The sequence below is a fragment of the Perca flavescens genome, chromosome 21 (assembly GCF_004354835.1).
Source record: "Perca flavescens isolate YP-PL-M2 chromosome 21, PFLA_1.0, whole genome shotgun sequence".
Lineage (NCBI taxonomy): Eukaryota > Metazoa > Chordata > Actinopteri > Perciformes > Percidae > Perca > Perca flavescens.
In genome coordinates, this window is record NC_041351.1 from 11918114 (window position 1) to 11937678 (window position 19565).

The 19565-nt window shown below is 41.6% G+C and overlaps 1 protein-coding gene across 4 annotated transcripts in view; it reads left to right on the forward strand.

The window, feature by feature from the left end:
• LOC114548302 (zinc finger MIZ domain-containing protein 1) overlaps positions 1-19565 on the forward strand; it is a 105661-nt gene that overhangs the window by 15695 nt on the left and 70401 nt on the right. For 2 of the 4 annotated variants that reach the window (XM_028568159.1, XM_028568162.1), the window contains exon 2: positions 14631-14730. The gene's annotated coding sequence lies outside the window, so the exon portion shown is untranslated. Of the gene's footprint in view, positions 1-14630; positions 14731-17919; positions 17959-19565 lie in introns of all 4 variants that reach the window. The other 2 variants (XM_028568160.1, XM_028568161.1) reach the window with 2 other exon arrangements.

The window sequence follows — 19565 nt, forward strand, 5'->3', positions numbered from 1 at the left end:
AACTTCAGCGCTCTACCTGAACTAACAGTATACTCTATATTAATATTGAATTATCATCCAATCTTTTAGCTTAAAAAGTGGCTCAGAAAGGCTTGTATAGCTTGCTCCTTTTCTAACGTCCCTTGAAGCAAGAAAGTACAGAATTTACAGAGCCATCTTTCTGTGAGTATGTGACACTTAAAAGATAGATTTTCAGCGGAGTTTACCTTTAACCCTTCCACCTGTTATAATAACTGAGCAGATGTTAAATGGCTCTACCTGGACAGGTCCAGTGGATAAGCCTAGGCGATAAATATCAAAGTGCCAATATTTGCATTACTTTTCTTGTCAGGTTAATACATTTACTACTGTCTGCCTTTTAGGTAAAAAAAAAAAAAAACAGCATAAGGAAAACCAAATGAATCCTCGCTCGTCTCTCAGACTCTGATTTTTAGCAGTGCTGTTTGTTGGTGGCAGATATATTTTCCTTCTCAGAGCTGTTTGAGGTGTTGGAGGAATGCGTTGTGTGCTCAGAGAGTTTACTCACTTGCAAGATAGTCTGTAGTGCTTTCACTGCATTTCCTTTGGGACACAACACTTGGAGAAAAAAAAAGGAAGTCTCAAGGTGCCTGTGTTAGGCTTTAGATGTGACTCTGGGTTGGTAAATATTTAGAGAGCAAGCATTTTGATACCAGCAGGGATTATCGTTGAGGGAAACATGTTTTTCTAAGAATGTAAATGTCAGCATATTGAAAGGCATGATGCCACATATTTTTATTTTAATGCCATTCTCCAAAAAACAGCAGTTTAGCAACTCAAATCCCATAGAGGAAATCTGATTGTTTTCCCGCGTCCGGCTTATTTTGATGTAGCTCGCCCACTGACTGAAGCTCATTTTCTTTGTTCAAAAACCATCCAATTCATTAGCGGGGATTGTTGCCGCCCACAAACAACCTACATATTTGTTCCCTTGCTTCACCTTGTTGGCTTTTTAGAGGGAAGGTGCTAAATGTCTATGTTAAACATGTCATGTGCTATCTGCCTTATTTACTTGGTCACTGAATATTCATGAGCCTTGATACTGGTGTCAGCCTTCAGCCAGCCGTGCACAGAGCGCACAGCAACCTCCACAGTCATCAAACAGGCTTGATCTGTCGACATGCAACTCCATCCATCCTTCCCAGAGATCCTCTTTCACGTCACATTTACCTTTTGTTTTCTAATGAGGTGGCGATTTCGCCTGAAGCTGACAATCATTTCCTGTTCCAATTTGCGTGGCATGCATGGGAAGCCGTGCTGATTCTTGCTCGGAAGCGCTTGGGGACAAGTCAGTGAAGGCACCCCTGCGAAGAAGAAAAGGCGGGGGGAGAAGAGTGGGTATAACCCCGTGTTCTGCAGTCATGCCCATTTACTCCCCCTGACACCTCCGCGGACACGCTCTGACCTCTGCAGGGATCTTGCTCCCTCTTCACTCTCACTCATGCGTTTCCTCTCTGCTACGAGGAAACCACACCAAATTCCTTGTACATTACATTACAAGAGCTTTCGGGAGGCCCTCGTCGCCGCTTGGCCTCGTCTAGACTGCCGTGACTGTTGTTTGGCAGCACGGCCGAGCTGCGGTGTGGGTTCAGACTCCCTTAGCATGGCTGCAGAGATTGCAGTGGTTGTCTCATTAAATATAGCCTATGTTTCCTGTGTTAACATGAAAAGCTCATGCTCTTTGTTGTTCCTTGACTCAGATGAAAGACAGCCTGTACAGCCGGTACTCTTTCAGATCATGACAATGTCAGCATGGTTAATACTGTGAATTAATAATTTGCAGGGTGTTGCAGTGAGATTTGGGCAGTGGTGGAAGAAGAGTTAAGGTCTTTTAATTAACTAAAAGATGCAATACCACTGTTTTAAAGGCCTTTAAGTCATGCATTCAAAACTGTCTAGTGGCTTATATTTTCATTGCCTGATCTGGTCACCCTAATACCCTATAGCTACTGATTACAAATTTATATTTTACAAAACATATCAAGAGCTTGTAAAATATGATGCTTTGTTATACGCTACATTGAACCATCCAACATTATATACTGTACAAGCAGTTAAGTCATTTTTCATGCAAAGATGCCAAACCTTTCATGATTCTAGCTTGTCAAATGTGATCTGTTGACATTTCCGAATGCCTTCCTACAGTTGCTTAATAAAAGCGGGCTTTCTACACAAACAAATGTACATGTGTCATTACTATGAGAAAAAAAAGAGACTTTAACTGTGTCGGGCTCGGGCTCATATCTTAATGCATGTCGGACGCGAGCCGGGCTCGGACAGAAAAACGCGGCCCGATCCGCACTCTAATTGAATCCACTTTATCGGTGATTATTTATCAAAACTGTCAAAACTATAAAAATTTTGTGGAAGCACCAATAGTCAACCATACAATATCGCCGCAATATCAACAATGATGTATTTGGTCAAAAACAACGTGATATTTGCTTTTTGTCCATATCGCCCAGCTCTACTGGAAAGTTAAAATTTCCCTCTGAAATGAAGGGGGTTAAAAGGATTAGTGTGGCTACAAGCAACTTTCAGTTTGTGTTGATTCTAGCAGCCCCTTTGGACAAATGTGGTCGTGTTTTTACCATACCTGCTATCAAAAAGATGTTTTAGAGTTAGCAATTCCGGAAGGTCATATAGTTGTGATGAATGTTTTGCTCAGACAGAAAACCATTAATTTACAATAATACGTTACAGATGCATCGTTGCATTTCAAGTGTTTCAAACAGTAACTTAGCCTACTTTGGATGTATCATGAGCTAAACCAGGTGTCACTGTGTCACGACCACAACCATTAGCAGAGTTTGTTGTAGCAACTAACGTAATAATAACTTAGATTTCTATAGCACCTTTCATGAAACCCAAGGACCCACAGGGGGACAAAAAGAAAATAGTAGGCAACCACAAAGATGGATTGAAAATAAATAAAAACAGGATGCTAAATGGAAGGGGGACGTCAGTTCACGCACCACCTACTGATGTACAACCACGTCTCGCATTGTAAAGTTATTTAGTTAATGAAATATACATATTACATACCTGTCTATGAGGAAGAGGGCCAATTCATGGTCGATTTTGAATCATTTACAATCCCGTTAACTGTTAGGGATTTCTAAAGACATCTCCTGCTACCGTTTACCTGGCTGGATACTCGAACACAGGCTTTTTGGCTGTTACATGGAATTCTGTGACCCATCAGAATGCGTTTACTGCCGTAAATCATGTTGTGCCTTTGCGGGAAAAATCGGACTGGGGCAAAGGCAATAATAAAAACTAGATTAAAATAGCGTTCTTTTCACTGTTAGTCTCGTTTGCTGTTCCAGGTCATATTTATGATCACAGATGGAAAACGAAACAGTTTCAGAAACATTTAAAAGTTCCTCGTAGCTATGTTAAGTAGTATATCTTGGAAATACTCAAGTAAAGTACCTTTAAAATTGTACTTTAGTACAGTACTTGACTAGGCTAAATGTACTTAGTTACTTTCCAGCACTGGATGTGTGAGAGGAGGCGCAGAGACAGCCTGGGTGCAGGCTCTAAGTCCTGATACATGAGTGTTTGGCCGCAGCAGAGGGAATTTCTTCTCCTGTCATCTCCCAGTTGATTAGTATTGATTGGTTGGGCTGAATTGGCCTCTTAAATGGAAGTTGGATCAAATAATCCCTCATTCTTGTTTCCCAAATCCACTGTGAGGGCTTGAGAACGATTGCATCAGTGGCTTTCCGAGCGTGCGGCAGCAAACTGAAACATTTCCTGCGGGGGTCCAAAAAAGACGGTTTTTCTAGCCTCAGTGTTTTACCTCTTAATGAGACTGGGAGAAAGTTGACCTACCGAGTAATTGTGACAAACATAGCCGAGGGGGAGCTGAGTGTTGCCCTGCCCCCTTTTCACTGTGGTGATTTAAAAAAAAAAACACTGCACCTGCAGTTTGTATAGACATGAATCTTTTCCCAGACAAAACGAGGAATTCACTGCAGCTTGCAAGGATCCCCCTGCGGTGCACGGATGACACGGTCTGCTGTGTTGCTGCCGCCGCTACTGGTTGGCTTTGGATGGGGGCAGCTTGAGTGTAATGATGAAATGGAAAAGTTCCAGGGCAGTGAACACCTGCACGCATAAGGTAATTGGAGATTGCCACCAAAGAACTGCTTTCAATTCTGCTCCACAGATAGACAGACCACAAAGTTTGATTATGTTTGCTGTTAACCAAACGCCTGCTGTAGTCGAGCGAAATGGGATCCTGTTCTGTTCAGACAGGGTGCAAGATGGGAAGGTGAGAAGGCAGCGACTTGGGCTGTTTTCATTATAAAAGTAGTATCAACAATATTATTTCAGTTTGATTCAATCTCAAGTTTTCATTGTTGAGGTGTTTTCAGAACACAAAGACATGCACAGGAGCCCGTACAAATGGGTTCTGACATCCTATTCTTCATTTATGAGACCTGAGTGTTTTTTTATAAATGATTGACAGGTTACGGAATGCAGGGGATCCCCGTGTTAGTGTAGCATTGTTGATCGCTTTGAGAGCAGGTGTTTGAGGCTCATGTTAGACTCGTTTAATTAAAGAAAGAAATTGGTGGTTCTTTAGCCACTTCAAGCCTGATTTGACACTGGAGGATCGTAGTGTGTTCAATGGAAAGCAGATGAATGATTGATAAGAGAAGCAAAGCTGCTTCAAGTCCTGCTCCGAGGACATTAATAATGAAGGACACTTTGAGCGCCTCAGATTTCATCACCTCCTGGATTTAGCACTACCATTTTTTTTGTATTTTATTTTTTTTCCAGTATTATTTTTATTATATATTTCTTTCGTTAATTTTTTATTTTAAGATTTAAATTCTGTTAAAAAATCTTTTTTTATAATTTCTATTTTTTATAAATAAATCCACTGAATGGTATTCAGCAAGCAATGACATTATTTACACAATATTGTACACAGTCTGCACCAGGGGTCTCACACTACTTGCTCTTTGGCCAGATATGTCCTGTGAGGCATGTCCCCCACAAGTTTGCAATTTTTTGTTAAATCTGGCCCTGCAAATTACGTTACGCAAATTTTTCCTATTTGGATTTTCTCCCCTATATGATAATTTTAGTTAGTTGTTCAAATGTATTGTTAAAATAACACTGGCTCCCAGGTAATTTGAGTTTGAGACCCATACACTACATCACTCCATCATTAAGTTTCATCCACCTGTTTTTATTTACTTCAATTTGTGCAGGTTTATCTCGATGCGCCCAACTATGCACCTTTATTCACCTTTTCTTTTGCCAATTTTCTGGAAAGTCAGTTATATTTTGCACTAGATTTGGATGGAAACTATTCATACCTTCCGGTTAAGATTTATTTAGCTCATGCACAATTGTTCAGCAGAGACTGGCTCATTTCGCTCCACTAGCTTGTGCCCATGGTGGTGCTCAAAGTTTGACTGTTCACTTTTGAGTTATGAGTGCCAGAGGTGCCAAAACACATAAAAGTTGTTGGAAGAGGAAAAAGGAAGATGAGGATATGTTTTTGGCAGTGTTGTTGCTCTGTGAAGCTGCCTCTCCTGTCTGCGGTGTAGATCCTGCTGCTCTGTGTGTGTCTGTCAGGCTCCGTGTCATCCTGCCATTGTTCAGGCCAGAAATCAGCACAGAGTCCCATTGTTCTACACACAAATCTGCAGCTACAGGCTGTTCTGCCCAGTATCTCTGCACTCTGTCATGTTTGTAAAATAGAGTGTCATTTCAGCTATGATAAGAGGTTGCCACGGGTTTTGCTACCTCTACTGTCTCGGTGGTTTGGAAGTTACGACAACATCCTTTAAACTTGCCATAATTAGTTAACACTTAATCTTATTTGGACTTCAAGTGCCGACGATTTGCCTGAGCATTGCAGAGGGAATGCACAAGCGTCTCCTCTCCCTTCATAAATCCTAACTGGCTTTTGACAGCAAAGGAAGACATGCCTCAAAGTGGATCAAAGTAGTTTCTCCCTCCCCCTGTCTAAACGCCGCAATATGTTGACATGGCCCCAGTCACAAGCTTGGTCGTTTGTGGAGGAGGAGAGTGACTGAAGATTGCTCCGGCTCGTGGGAAAGCATTCTGGCTGAAAAGACGTCCTGACATTTGTTTTCCAAACAGCGTTTGTGTGGCTTCATGTTACGGGGCAGTGAGGATCTTAAGAGTGTTCAGTGGGTTTTCTGTTGTACAATGGTGTTGATGCAGGCTGACTTCTCTTATGTGAGCTGATTGTATGTGCTTCTTTCATGTGGTTTTACTTTGTGAGGTACCTAACTTAGCACTTTAGCTTTGCCGCCCTGTCTCTTCAGCCTGGCTGTGTGTCGCATTCAATGGCAACGCAGCACGGCTCCTCCACCGGCTACAGCAAGAAACCTTTAGTTCAGAGGGAAAAATCGTTTTTCTCAGTAAGATATTCACTCTTATGCCACACGCACTTCTTGGCCCTGGCAATATTCGCTCTTACAGTCATGAAGCGCTCTCGCATTGAAGCAAAATAAATGATTGTGTTTGCATTAAATCCTGCAGAGCTGTTCTTGACTCTACTAACTCCACAAGAAGAAAAGTGCAATGTAATACATACTGTATCTGTTGGGTGCCCTCTTGACTCCCAGTAGTTAAAAAAGGAGGAGTTATTTTTCTCTTTGCTTTGGGAACTTGTTGGGCAGTAGTTTTTATGGCTAACGTGTTAGCAGACTTATTTACACAGTCAGCAGATATGTTACTGTGCTGTATATGGTATATTGGTAAGTATGGAATTTGGCTTATGTGTTTATTTTAGGTCTTTACATCCTCATAATTCAAGATAACTGCTATGAGCGGCTTTAACGTGATCACCGTTTGATTGAATTCTTAATTTGTTCTTGATTGATGCCGAGTTTGTAAGAACATATGGCTCTGGTGTCTGTAATGGCCTGCCGGGTTCTGATATTTTGCTCCAATAAGCCACCAGACATTTTTCAGCCAGCTTTGGTCTCGCTATATGACACACGAAGAGACCGCAGATGAGAATCACCTGTCTGCGGTGAGCCCTGGGAAGCAGAGCCCATCTCCTCTCAAGGCGGGTTGTCACCACGGCTATTAAGACTAATAGCGGCAGCCTGTGATAAGCACAGTTAGCTGAATTCATGACCCGAGCGGCTGCAGCAGCGAGATCATTTCCACTTGTGTGTTTTTCTGCTGATGCGTTTAATTTTTATCCTGTCCGGTGCTGTGACACAAGAGGGAAACCAGAGAGTGCCAGAAATTGAGAGAAAAATAGAAAGGGAGTGATGGAGCCTTGGGTGAAATATTGATTCGTACAATCCAGGGTGAAAGCACTGCAACAACAGAGGTACATTATATTATCTCATATGACACAGATAAAGTCCTCTCTGTGGTGTTGATTGCATGAGACCCAAAGCCATTTCTTTTTTGTCACTGATAGTTTCTTGTTGTAGGCCGATTATCTTGTTCAAGAGAAATTGAATGAACAATGTCCTGGTTACTTCTGATAATTCACACACCTTGCTCTGAACACTTTTCACCGGAACTACTTTCTACTGAAGAAATAGTTCCTAGTGGTCCTTTTTAACCAACTAGTTCAGGGAGCTGAAGAGCTGCAGGAACCTTCCTGTTATTATCTCAATAACCATAAAGATTATTTTTTTTAAATGGTCCACATTTCAAAATGATGACAGCATGTTTGCACATGACAACATACCATTATGCACAACTGTGATGTTTGATTTGATGTTGTGAAAGAGACCTGCAGAGGTGGAGGGACACTGAAAAAGCCAGACTGCCTGTCTCCAAATAGCAATGATATGCAGAGCGTATGGCTCTTTATTTCTGAAATATTTAGCTAATGAAGCTGTTTTGTGTTGTGCACTCATCTGCCCAAAATGCTTCCTGCAATAGAAAAAAGCAATCAGTTTTTTTGGGGGGGTAATTTGTGTGAACTGGCCCTTTAAGGCAACATGATTAGATAAGGTGTTTATAACACAAGGCACTTCTTAACCTTTCCTTCTCCTCCCACGTTTTCTACAACCCTACCTCCCAGTTAAAAACAGCCAGATATGCATCGAGCATCAGATGCTTGCTCTCCTTTGAACCCCCCTCTTTGCTACCACATGGCCGGTATTAGCCGATTTCCAAGAGATCACTGGAGGATGCCGTGCTCCTCTTTCTCTTTCTCGTTCGCTCGGCGTAGAGTGGCCCGCTTAATGCATTGTAATGGTTGACCATTATTTACGCAGGGGATAAACAAAGAGAAGCGAGGAATTGATGGAATAATCCACTCTCGTAGTCATTAGGCATTGAGATGGAGGAGCTGGTGGGAGCAGCCTCCTCCTTATGCCTCTCGAGTCGAGCAGCTAATGGAAATGGGACTCATTAAGACACCTTATACTCCGACGCACCCAAGATCATGAGCAATTGCTAATTGATTGTCGTTAGTGCTCTCGCAATGAGACGCTCTGCCTGTTTTCTCATTTGTTATGAACGGCTTTGTTTTCTTCCCCCGTCTCCTTCACTTCATTATTGATGTTGCTGTTTTTCTTTCTCTTTCTCTTCTCTTTTCTTCCTCGAGAGTCCTCTGCAACGGAGTTATCTTAGCACTGTTATACCTGGTTAGCTGCAACAATCACAATCATGAGGATTGCCACATGGGCAATTCTGTGTAAAATCTGAAGTATTTCCTATAATTAGATGCTAGCAATGTTTTAAAAATCAATGCACTAGACCTGCTAATGACACATGCCATAGGCTAGTGTAAAAGGGCGGATGTAGAAAATGTGGCGTCATGGTTGAATAGCTGGGAGAGGCAGGTCTCTTTGTGATGCTTTGCTTATTGGCTCTGGAAATTCCTTCCTCTTTCCTCTGGAACCAGCAGATTGTGTTCATCTCAGCCTTTAATCATTTTTTCCCTCCCAATAGTAACGTGATCTCTTTCCCCTCCCTGGATTCCTCTGTGTATATGTCCGCTCCCCACCTTTCTTCCCTCTCATTGCTTTTTCTTTTTCCTTATTACGAGAAGGAGAAGGAAAAGATAAGGAAGGGAGATGAAGAAAGGGGCTGAAAATGCAAATACAGGACCGTTGTTCGGATCAGGCCTCATTACACCCACCTTTTCTTTGCAATTGGCTCATTTCTCTCTCTCTCTCTCTCTCTCTCTCTCTCTCTCTCTCTCTCGCGCTTTTCTCCATTACATTATGAAGTCTTTTACCTCTCGTAAACCCTCCTCTGCTCCAGGGCCGGTGAAACGGTGAGAGCAGCCTAGGTGAGCAAAGAGGAATCTCTGGCTGCAGGGCACAGGATTTGCTTTGCAGATGAAGCAGGACAGTGTAGGGGAGGTATGGGGCATCATTTCTGTGTCTGGTCAGACGATGCCGCATTTCTTTGCTTTATCGCTCTGCCAGCAGCCTACACCTCTATCTCTATCTCCCTCGTGGGAGTTGCTACCACCTTCTCGCTCTGATAGGGAAAGACTGGAAACAAAGGAATAAAAACACAGGCGCCCTCTTGGGCTGCTCTCTCCTTTGAAACCAGATACACTGAAAAGAGAGGAGGAGGAGGAGAAATAATATTGAAGCCATCAATTCATGTACGACTCTCATAAGCATCAACTCACTCCTTTTGAAATAGAAAAAAACGCAGGTATTTTCACTTGGGTCTTATTCTCCCCACCCCCCACACACACACACACACACTATACTTACAGTAGCTGTGCACTCACTGGCTGTCCTGTGTAATGAATGCGCTCACTTTCAGTTTTAGGGGTTTAGATATTCTGCTTAAACTGTTAGCTCGTCTGATCGTCTGACTGCTCATTTCTTGTCCTGTTGGACTTTGTTGTAGAAATGTCGCTACATTCCAAGATCATAGCAATCATTTTGTGTTATCAAAACTTCAGGAAACTACGAAATGGAAACCCAAGCGGTAACAAACCTTTAAATTAAAAACAATTGGGATCATTTCATTTTCACTTGATTAGGCGATCCACAATACAAACAACTGAAGCTAGAGGGCACACACATTGGGAAGTTGTGCACAGCAGGAAGCAAATTACCTGCATTTGCATGAATAAGACACATAATTGGTAGTTGCTGTGATGCTGATCAGGTGGCACAAAACATGTATACGACCACAACTGTTTTGCACTGGAGTGTGTTTGCCTGTGTGTGCTGTATAGGTTATGCGTATGTGTGTGTGTGTGTGTGAGGCTCGGCATAATTACAGCGGCAGTGGTTAACAAGGCGCCAGCATTTGTGTTAATCAGTAGAGAGTGAAGACCGGGGAGCTAACTGAGCTGGTGTCTCATGCGCTCTAAATGTATCACGCTAAAAACCATTATCTCTAAACCTGTAATCATCACTACAGCACTTACAGTATTCACTGCAGAGTATACACTTGGTGTTCATGGCTTTGTCCCATAACTACATGTGACTTTGTCTAATGTAATCATTCCATGTGTCCTCAGAGACCAGCAGCATGTGTATTGGGAAATGTTCAATCCCTCTTCTGCTAACCTGGATTTGGGTGTCAGTACAGTATGGTACATACATTATATGCAGGCATTATAACCTTGCAGCTGTAAATTAGGATTAGGATAATGCTCGATAGAGGGCTTTATGTTGGTTTGCAATAACCCGACTTCCCCAGTAACCAAAGTTGACATGATTTATTTAAAAACGGGTTACTCATGGGACATGTTAGTATTAGTAGTGCCACAAAACAGAATGATTTATTTTGCTAATTTGTTTAATTATTAGTCAAATGAGAGTATTCTTTACCCCCAAAAATGCATGTTCTTCCTCCTCTGCTGGCAATGCTACTAATTCCCAGCACACATTTTGATGTCCAGGTAAAATTTTATTGAATAGTTTTTGAGTTTTTAGGTTATATATAACTGCTATTTCGAAAGTATTACAATTGCAATATTGTGTAGTTCCGACCTGCTTTACATTGAAATGTACAGTCAAATCGATTTATAGATTAACAGTAATCAAAACGTTCATATATAGTCAAATTGTTTCAAGTCAAGTTTCAGCCCGTCTATACAAAACATGGAATTTGCTCTATGAGTTATTAACCTTTAGCCTTAATTCCAGTAAAATAACCCAATTTAATTGTTGCATGACAGCTGCAGTAGTCACATTATTAGTTTATATGTACTGTAAACACACTGGCTGTGAGGGGAGACGATTGCCATTGTGTTTCTACACACTCCTGTTTTTATCTTCTTAAAATGAAAACCTGCTTCTCTGCAGAAAATAATTACAGACGTCACTCCTACATTTGGTGTTCCAGCGTTTCTCCTGTGACTTCAAGTGTCTTTGCCGGGTGTCTTTTTGAAAAGCAGAGATGCATATCTTGGTTGATCTTGCATGTCTTGAGCACATCAACAACCGGAAGGCAGCCGAAAGGAGGCGTTGTGATGTCTGTGCCAATGTAACGCCAAGTGGAAGTAGATCACTGTTGAGGGAGGTGAATGGGAGGTCAAATGTTTCAGAGATGGGGTTTACTGGGAACATAATGGTGTGATTAAAATTGTTCCTTTTCACACATTTCTTCACTGCTTTTTTTAAAACTGCTGATGATTGCTAATTAATATATTAATAATGTAATACAATAAAAGGTAATTTGATGTTTTTGAGGAAGTATCATCCTACTATTAATAATGTCAATCAGCAAACAGCATATTCAACACTACTAATGGAAAGTAGCTCTGCATGTTTATGTTTTTTAACTATTTCATCACTCTAGCTCATTGTTTCCCTTTTTTCATTGAGGCCGAAAAAAACCCCTCTTTAATTCTTTTCTAATCCTGTTCCATTTGTTCAGATGCTTGATGTCCATGTGCATTCAAAACCTACTGTATTTACCAGTTAAAATGCAAATGTGGCCCACTGGGAATAATAGCTCCAAAGAGCTGGCTGGGTGAACAGCAGCCTGTGGCTCTTAAGAGCCTTTCCCACAGCGTTGCGAGCAGAGCCAGGTGAGAGTTTCTCCCCAGGTGTCCCTCTCCTGCCATTGTCCAGTCTTAGCGGGTGGCGTCCAGCTCCCACCACCCGTCTGTCTCGCCATCAGGTTTCACCGCCACTTTATACAGAATGACTGTTCTTCATGCAGCCAGTAAAACCCGGTGATCACTGGGGAGGAATGAGTCTGTCCAGCTCCTCTGGCTGCAGCGACAGTGGGGATTTTGACAAAATTGCCCACCTTCTTCAATGTAAACATTTGCTGCTTCTTTTAAAATATATCCTTTTGTAAATTAAATATCTAAACAGTTTAAGGTGACCAAATTACTGATTTTGAGGATGTTAATTTGAGCTCTGGGAACTTGTGAGGGGAATTTCTTTCTAAACTGTTTTGACATTTCAATCCAAAAAAGTTTTAATGCAATTAATGAACATGTTGTACATACAAGTATTTATCAGATTATCTTATGATAGAGACATTTTTTTATTGAAAAATATATCCTTTCTCTCAGAGGATATGCATGTCACTGTAGTGAATTTCTCACTGTCAGGTGGTAATTCAGAGGAAAAACTCCTTTAATTAGATAACAAGCGTCTGTATTTCAGATTTGCACTTTGCCAGCAGTTTGTCAATTACTGCTTGTGGTTCCATACTGCCAGTCAGTCTTTGTCTGGGCGCTCGAGTCTCCTCCTCACCGCGCTGCAGAGCCGTGTTATTGTACTTAAACAAATCAATTCTGTTGCAGTTGAGCTTTTTTTCCTCCATCCCCCGTCATTATGAACTGTTTGCAGTGCAGAGCACATTGATTTTTCACAGCCCTGGAAAAGCTGTTGATGAATAGCACAGAGGTATCTGGGGAGAATCTGGCTTTAAAAAGGAGGCACCCAGAGTCAACCCCTCCTCCTCCTCTCTCTCTCGACCCATTGAGCCCCCAGCGCTTCTCCACTTTCTCCTTTCAGAGAGCTGCACTTCCAGGAGAGAAATGCTGCCTGAAAAATCTTCCAACGATTAAAAAAAGGAGTATAAATAAAAGAAAAGTGCAAGGCACAAGGGACCGCCTTCTCCTGCTGAATGTGAAAATACACCTTGTGGGTAGACGGTTTTTATATTTGGAGCATTAGCCTTGTCCTGTCAACCAAAGCATGAGCTCAGGAGAAGCTCTGGTTGGGGATAGAAATGGCTAGCATGCTGTGTGTCATTAAGCAGACACTTTGTGAAAATGATACACTAACAGGATACAGCTATAGACGCTAAGGTAACAGGGGTTAAAGGAGGGGAGCGGTGGGGAAAAAAATGGCATTTTCAATTCAATTCAATTTTATTTATAGTATCAAATCCTAACAAAAGTTATCTCGAGACACTTTACAGATAGAGTAGGTCTAGACCACACTCTATAAATTCCAAAACCCCAACATTTGTCCCATACAGTACTTGCACACTCCACACATATTCACAAAGCTAAAGCAAAAACACTTTTTTATTCTTTCTTTCCTTCCACCATCCTAATCAGCTCCTTGAAATGTCGTAGTTCAACATTTGAGGAGTGAACTTTTTCTTTGCCTCCATGAAAATGAGGGTTATGCTCTTCATACAAAAATGGATTGCAGGAAACGAACAAAGAAAAAGGCCAATGGTTTGTTTATACTTTCACCTGCTGGGAGCATGCTCTGTCATCTTAAAGATGACTCTACTTATCTACTACCTCAACATAGACCCTTCATTCAATGAGGGGTCGAGGACTTTAATTTAGCTGATATTGTACTGTTCTCTCTCATGAAGACCTGAATAATTTCTTTCAGCATCCATACTCCTTTTTTTACATTTAAGGTCTTGTGAAACTTCAGAATAAAGTTATGTTAACAGTCAGATGGTCTGAGGTAAGCCACAAATTCAAGTATTGGACTTATAGCAAATAAATATATTTAAATATTCCAAGTGTTCTTTGTTTGCTTACTCTCTGTCAGATGCCAGTAGTGGCACTTAAGATTTATGAAAAGTTAACATGCTAGAATCTAGCCTATGCTTATTATGCTCGTAAGTACAACTACTCACAACTGTTAATTCACTAAAGAAAATTAAGTTTTGGTAGATAGATAAGACATATGTTCTCTTTTTTTTTTCTTGGTTATTGTATTAAGACGTTAACTGGCTTAAATGTAATAGTCTCTCTCACACATTGGTTATCACCTTTTAAACTTCACCAATAACTAATGTGGTCATTTTCAAGGGTCTGAATGTCACTGGGCATATGCGTGAGCCCCGCCAGCCCAAGCTAAGTGCATAGCTATAGTGAAGGCCTCTCTTAATAGGCTTATCTGTCAATCGGGAGTGAATTGTAAATGTGCCATGGCAGTGAACTTCCTCTGTGTTGGATGTTTATGTGATACCATACTGATCATCGGTTGCTCTTTTGATTCGTCCTTCATGGGCACGAGAGCGTGAAGGAGCTTATCTGTGCAGGGAAGAAATGTATTGCGTTAAGCAAGGTGCAGATGGTAGCCACTCAGAGCCCAAAGGAATCTGTGAGAAGTGAAATCATCGAGTGGGCAAAAAAAATGCAAATGTTATAATTCAGTGTTTGGAGATTGGTGGATAATGCAGCGGTGATTTATGTATGTTCTTTTTTCTCTTCTGATTTCTCTCAGGGGCAGACGACGTGAGGCGTGGAAGTGTTTCTCCTCCTGGTGTGTGAATGGGTGGGGGGGGTCCTTCGTGGTGAAGAATCAAGGATTGAAATCAACGCAGGTGAGTCTTTTTTTTTTTTTTTTTTTTTTTTTTTTTGGGACATACAGAGCCCAGCAGGTGTCAGGGGTAAATTTAGTTTTAAGTCATGTATTTGAATTAAAAATGTATGCTCTCCAATTAGTGTTTCTGTAGCAGTAGAAACTGAAGGTGCAGGTTGGTGTGGCAACCAGAATGTTAGCGGCAGGCTAGCAGCTGTTTTTTGGTGTTGAGGTGCCTACAGTGAATTCATACCCTTTGTTTTAATATTATTAGGTTGTCACTTTTTTTATTTGTCCTCTACACTCTTTGTTTTATTACAGTTGTGCTGCTACATGTTGCTGCTAACAGTTACATGTAAATATGGCTTACCACTGTGTATCCTAGGCATGTTACATTAGCATTTCACACTTGAATTTGCGTCGTTGACCAGTAGCAAGCTTTGACAGTGTTGGGAAACACCTTAATTTTTACATTAGCGACCAAGCTAACAAGCTTGCTTACTGATTGTTAGCAAGCACCAGCGAGCCCTGCGAGTCATCACCTCTAGCACAGCCTGTTTCATGATAAATCTTTATGTTCTTTGAATTCAAATAAGGTTGTGTAATAAAATAAATGAATTTGAGAGCACAAATTAATTCTTTTTCAATCCTTGATACTCACCAGGCTCGTTTTAATTACGTGAGATGACGCTTTGCCGGGAATTAAACAAAGCTTGTCACTGGAAACAGATATGTGCCTCCCCTGTCACTACAGTTGATTTAAAGACTACAACTTTGTTTGCTCGGACATGCTCTGTCCTCCGCTGTGCTCAAGTGTCTTTGGTAAACATTTGATGGCAGCAGTTTGTGTGTGGCCAGTGTTGGCTCACCTTGCGAAGCATGTTGATTTCATTAAAAGCTCCTGGGGGGCTCTGAGTAACAAAGTGCTGCGATGTTGCGTGTGTTTATGTTTTTTTCCTACATCCGATTCCAAATGCAGTCTGAAGAATGTGTACACACACACACACACACACACACACACACACACACACACACACACACACAGAAGGTCATGGCAATCATCTTCACCAGCAAGCCACTAGTTCATCCTTATGCAATATGTGGCACAGTGTACGTTCCACTAAAAGGGAGAATTATGTGGTGGAAGGGGAATGTAATTGGTTCGTCCACTGTATTATACAATACAGCTATGGCTTTATGGATTAGGAATTGGGACATCCAGCACACACACGCACACACACACACACACACACACACACACTGAATAGATAAGAGTGGTTAATCTTGATTAGAGCAGTGTGAATGCTGAGAAATATGGTGCCCTGACAAACATCTGGCTGCCACACAGCTGAGTGGGATAAACCAAAGTGATTATTGTGGAAATGTCAGGCGAGGTAGACAGTGAGAGCAAGTGCCACGAGGGGGGATACGACACGAACAGGGACATGACATGTGTGTCTCACAGTCAGCTCTCACTCTCAATGACAGATTTTCCCCTCTCACTGTCGATGTAAGGTTGCCTTTGCGGGGGGAAAATCTAGCTGGGTTTGATAGAGTGGCTGCAGTGAAAAGAAATAGCAACAGTCTCAACTAGAGATGTATGATTTCTGGGGTTGATAGCCAAATACAATCTCCAGAAATGAGATGATGTGTAAGGCTGTAATGATTATCCTTCTTTATTGATTACTTTCTCTACTATTTGTCTATAAAATGCCAGAAAAACAAGGCGACATCTTCAAATTGCTTGTTGTTGTCCGACCGACCAAAAGATATTCAGTTTATGATGGCATTAAGAGGAAAGAAACGGCAAATGTTCACATTCGAGAAGCTAAAAACAGTCAAAACCTGGTCATATGTGCTAGATAAATAACTTAAACAATTATTAAAATTGTTGCAGATGATCAACTAATCAGTGAATAGACTAGTTCTTTCAGCACTAGGCAGTTATGGCACCCAGGTTCATTTTAGTTGGTTGATGTCTGAAGGTTGCCAGGTTGGTCTTTGTGTCTGTTGTGTCAGTGTAAGGTCTAATGAATAATTGCTTTCCTCTGTAAAATGTGAGGGGTGCAGACATTCTGTTAACCTCGCTAAAGGAAAAAAAAAAAAAAAAAAGGGAATCCCTTCCTGTCAGTGGTCTCTCTTTCTCTCTGTTCTTGTGAGATCTGGAACTGATAAGTGTGAGGCCTCTACTAACTGAACAGGAAGGATAGAGGGTCTGGCCTCGGAGCCCCTGCCTCTGCACACATGTCTGTCCGCCTCCCCTGCACGGGCAAACAGAGAGCAGAGCCTGCCACTTAACTTTAAGTTTCAAAACATCCAAGCCTATTAGAAGGATTATTATCACTTGTTAGAGTGAACTCTTGTTCTGAAGAGGTTTCTGTTGAATATAATAACAGAGAGGCATTTTGATGAAATATATCTTGCCTTAATGAATGTTTTGCAGCAGCTTCACACCCAGGCACAATCATAACTCCCTTGTTCCACTGACCAGTGTTAAGTCAAGTGGAAGTACTTTATTAAACAAGCACATGGCAGAGCAGTGAGAGTTTAACATTCAACCCGAACACCCAGAGGTCTGAATGACAAGCTGTTAAACTGATAACCGTGATGGAGCCGTTGTAGTGTCTATACATAGATGTTTCCTGAAGCAGGTGCCTCAGGGCAAAGAAACCACAAACAAAATGTTATATAGAGAGAAGTTTCACACTCCAAATGTGAGGTTTGGAGATTGGAGGTTGAACGATCAGTTTTGTTAACTCCAATGTATGTGATGAGTTAACTTAAAAAGTTGTAAGGAACTACTTTGAGCTTGTCGTGCAAACCGAACAGACAGGACAACATGTGTTAAGTATTTACAGCTTTAAAAAACAAATGACAGACACGCTATCTTTAACTTCAGGGTGATAAACAACAGATTCCTTTAAGTTAGTGGAAGATCAAAGTGTCTGGAAAGAAAAAAAAAGAAGATCTGTAATCTTTGGAATGATAATCTTCCGGACTACCATGATTTTTGCACATGTATAAATGTTATACTAGTTTAAAAAAATAGATTCACCAAAGTACAATTTAAATCATCCATCTATGTTTATTTTGCTATTAAAATCACATAAGCCAGAGGTTCTAAGTAAACTAGGTGCCTTCTTCTAGGAATGTTTAACAATAATTTGTGTAATTTATGCTTCATTCCTGCCATGTGCTGTTGTTTTGGCAGATGAATGGAAAGTGGATGGATTTTCCTGTACACTTCTTGGTGAGTAACCATGACAAGATAGCACTTGAGCCAGGTGGCCTTCTCGCAACCCCTTTGAGATCCATCTACTATCTTATCTGTGTGGGTTTTCCTCAGTACTTAACGCACATGTGGAATTTCCCTCTGATCCCACCTCTTCACAATACCTTAGTTGTAAAGCAACTTTGGGAATCTAAGGCTTATCTTTTTCAGAGCTCAGACTGTGGCAGAGATGTTCCGGGGTGGTATCCTTCCCATGAGAGAATGCGAGATAACGTGCCAGGGTGACAGCTGAATTATTAGCCCATTAGTCACCGGTGAGAGAAAGAGGCAGATGAACATGGCATCCTTCAAGAAAGTGCCTCTTTTTTGGAGATAGCCTTTCCTAACTGCTGCCCAGGAATCTTGTAAGTCCCTCCCACTGATGTAGGAGCTGGAGGGCCGGGGTCAGGGAGCAGAGCTGGAGCTATCCTGGTGCTCTGCTGCTTCTGCTGATGACCCGACTGCCTGTCCTAGGAACAGAGCAGCATAACACAGAGGCATAACTCTGTGTGCTGGACTAAAAATAGACGTGGCGTCAACCCCTCTTTCCCATACTCGCACACAACCATAGATGCACACACTCATGCTTGTACGCATGGCCAAAAGCAGCTTGGACGCACATCTTCAGAGAGGATCGCAACTGCTGGTGATAGTCTGTGACATGCCAGAACATGTTTGATTGACAGGGTGACTGCGGCGGTACAAAGTGTCTGTGTACTCGGGACAGATGTTCTCCGCAGCTGGCTCTGATGGTCTGAGTTGAGGAGTAGCAGGAGGAAGCCATTAAGCAACACTTGGCTCCGAGATGAACTTCCCCACTCTTTTGTGACCCTGTTGAATTTCCGAGCCTCCTTTACGACCCACGCGTCTCTGTATCAGCTATCTGCCTGGCTTTACTCAAATGAAGACACTGCAAAGAAAATGAAGGGAACCGAACAAATGGAGTAGCGCTTGCTTCTTTGATGCAAAATTAAAGCTGATATCCCTTTGACATGCCTTCCACGGATAACTTGTCAATTTCCTGCTCATGATGAATAGCCTGAATGTGCTACGCTTCATAAGCCAACATATTAATTAATGGCACGGTGTAAATTGTTTTAAGAACACTTGGCATTGAGATGCTTTTGGCTTGTGAATGGTCTACCTCGATGCTGCTTCTTGACATACGACCACATTAACAAGCTTTTATCCTGCCATATAATTGCATTTCTCTGTGTCAGTGGGTCTAGTACATTCTTGTTGTAGAATATGACCAAGACCCAACGAGCTTGCCTTGACCCCCACACAGCTTCTGCTAAATGTTCTATTTGTAATAAGTCTGCGTAAAGCTAATGAAAGGATGATAGTGGCAGCGCTGCTGGGCCCTAAATTAGCCCAACAGCTGATCTGACTGACATTCAAGTGGCCCAGTTTGAACATTTATTTACAGTAGGAGGACAAATATGAGCCCAGGTCCTAGTTGCTGTAGTTGGAAGTTCATCAAGTTTTTGTACTACCACTTTATGTTACTTTATGATTCCTCTCTAATACATTTCAGAGGTTTCTCCGCTATATTCATTTGAAAATTATAGTTACAGCATGTCTAG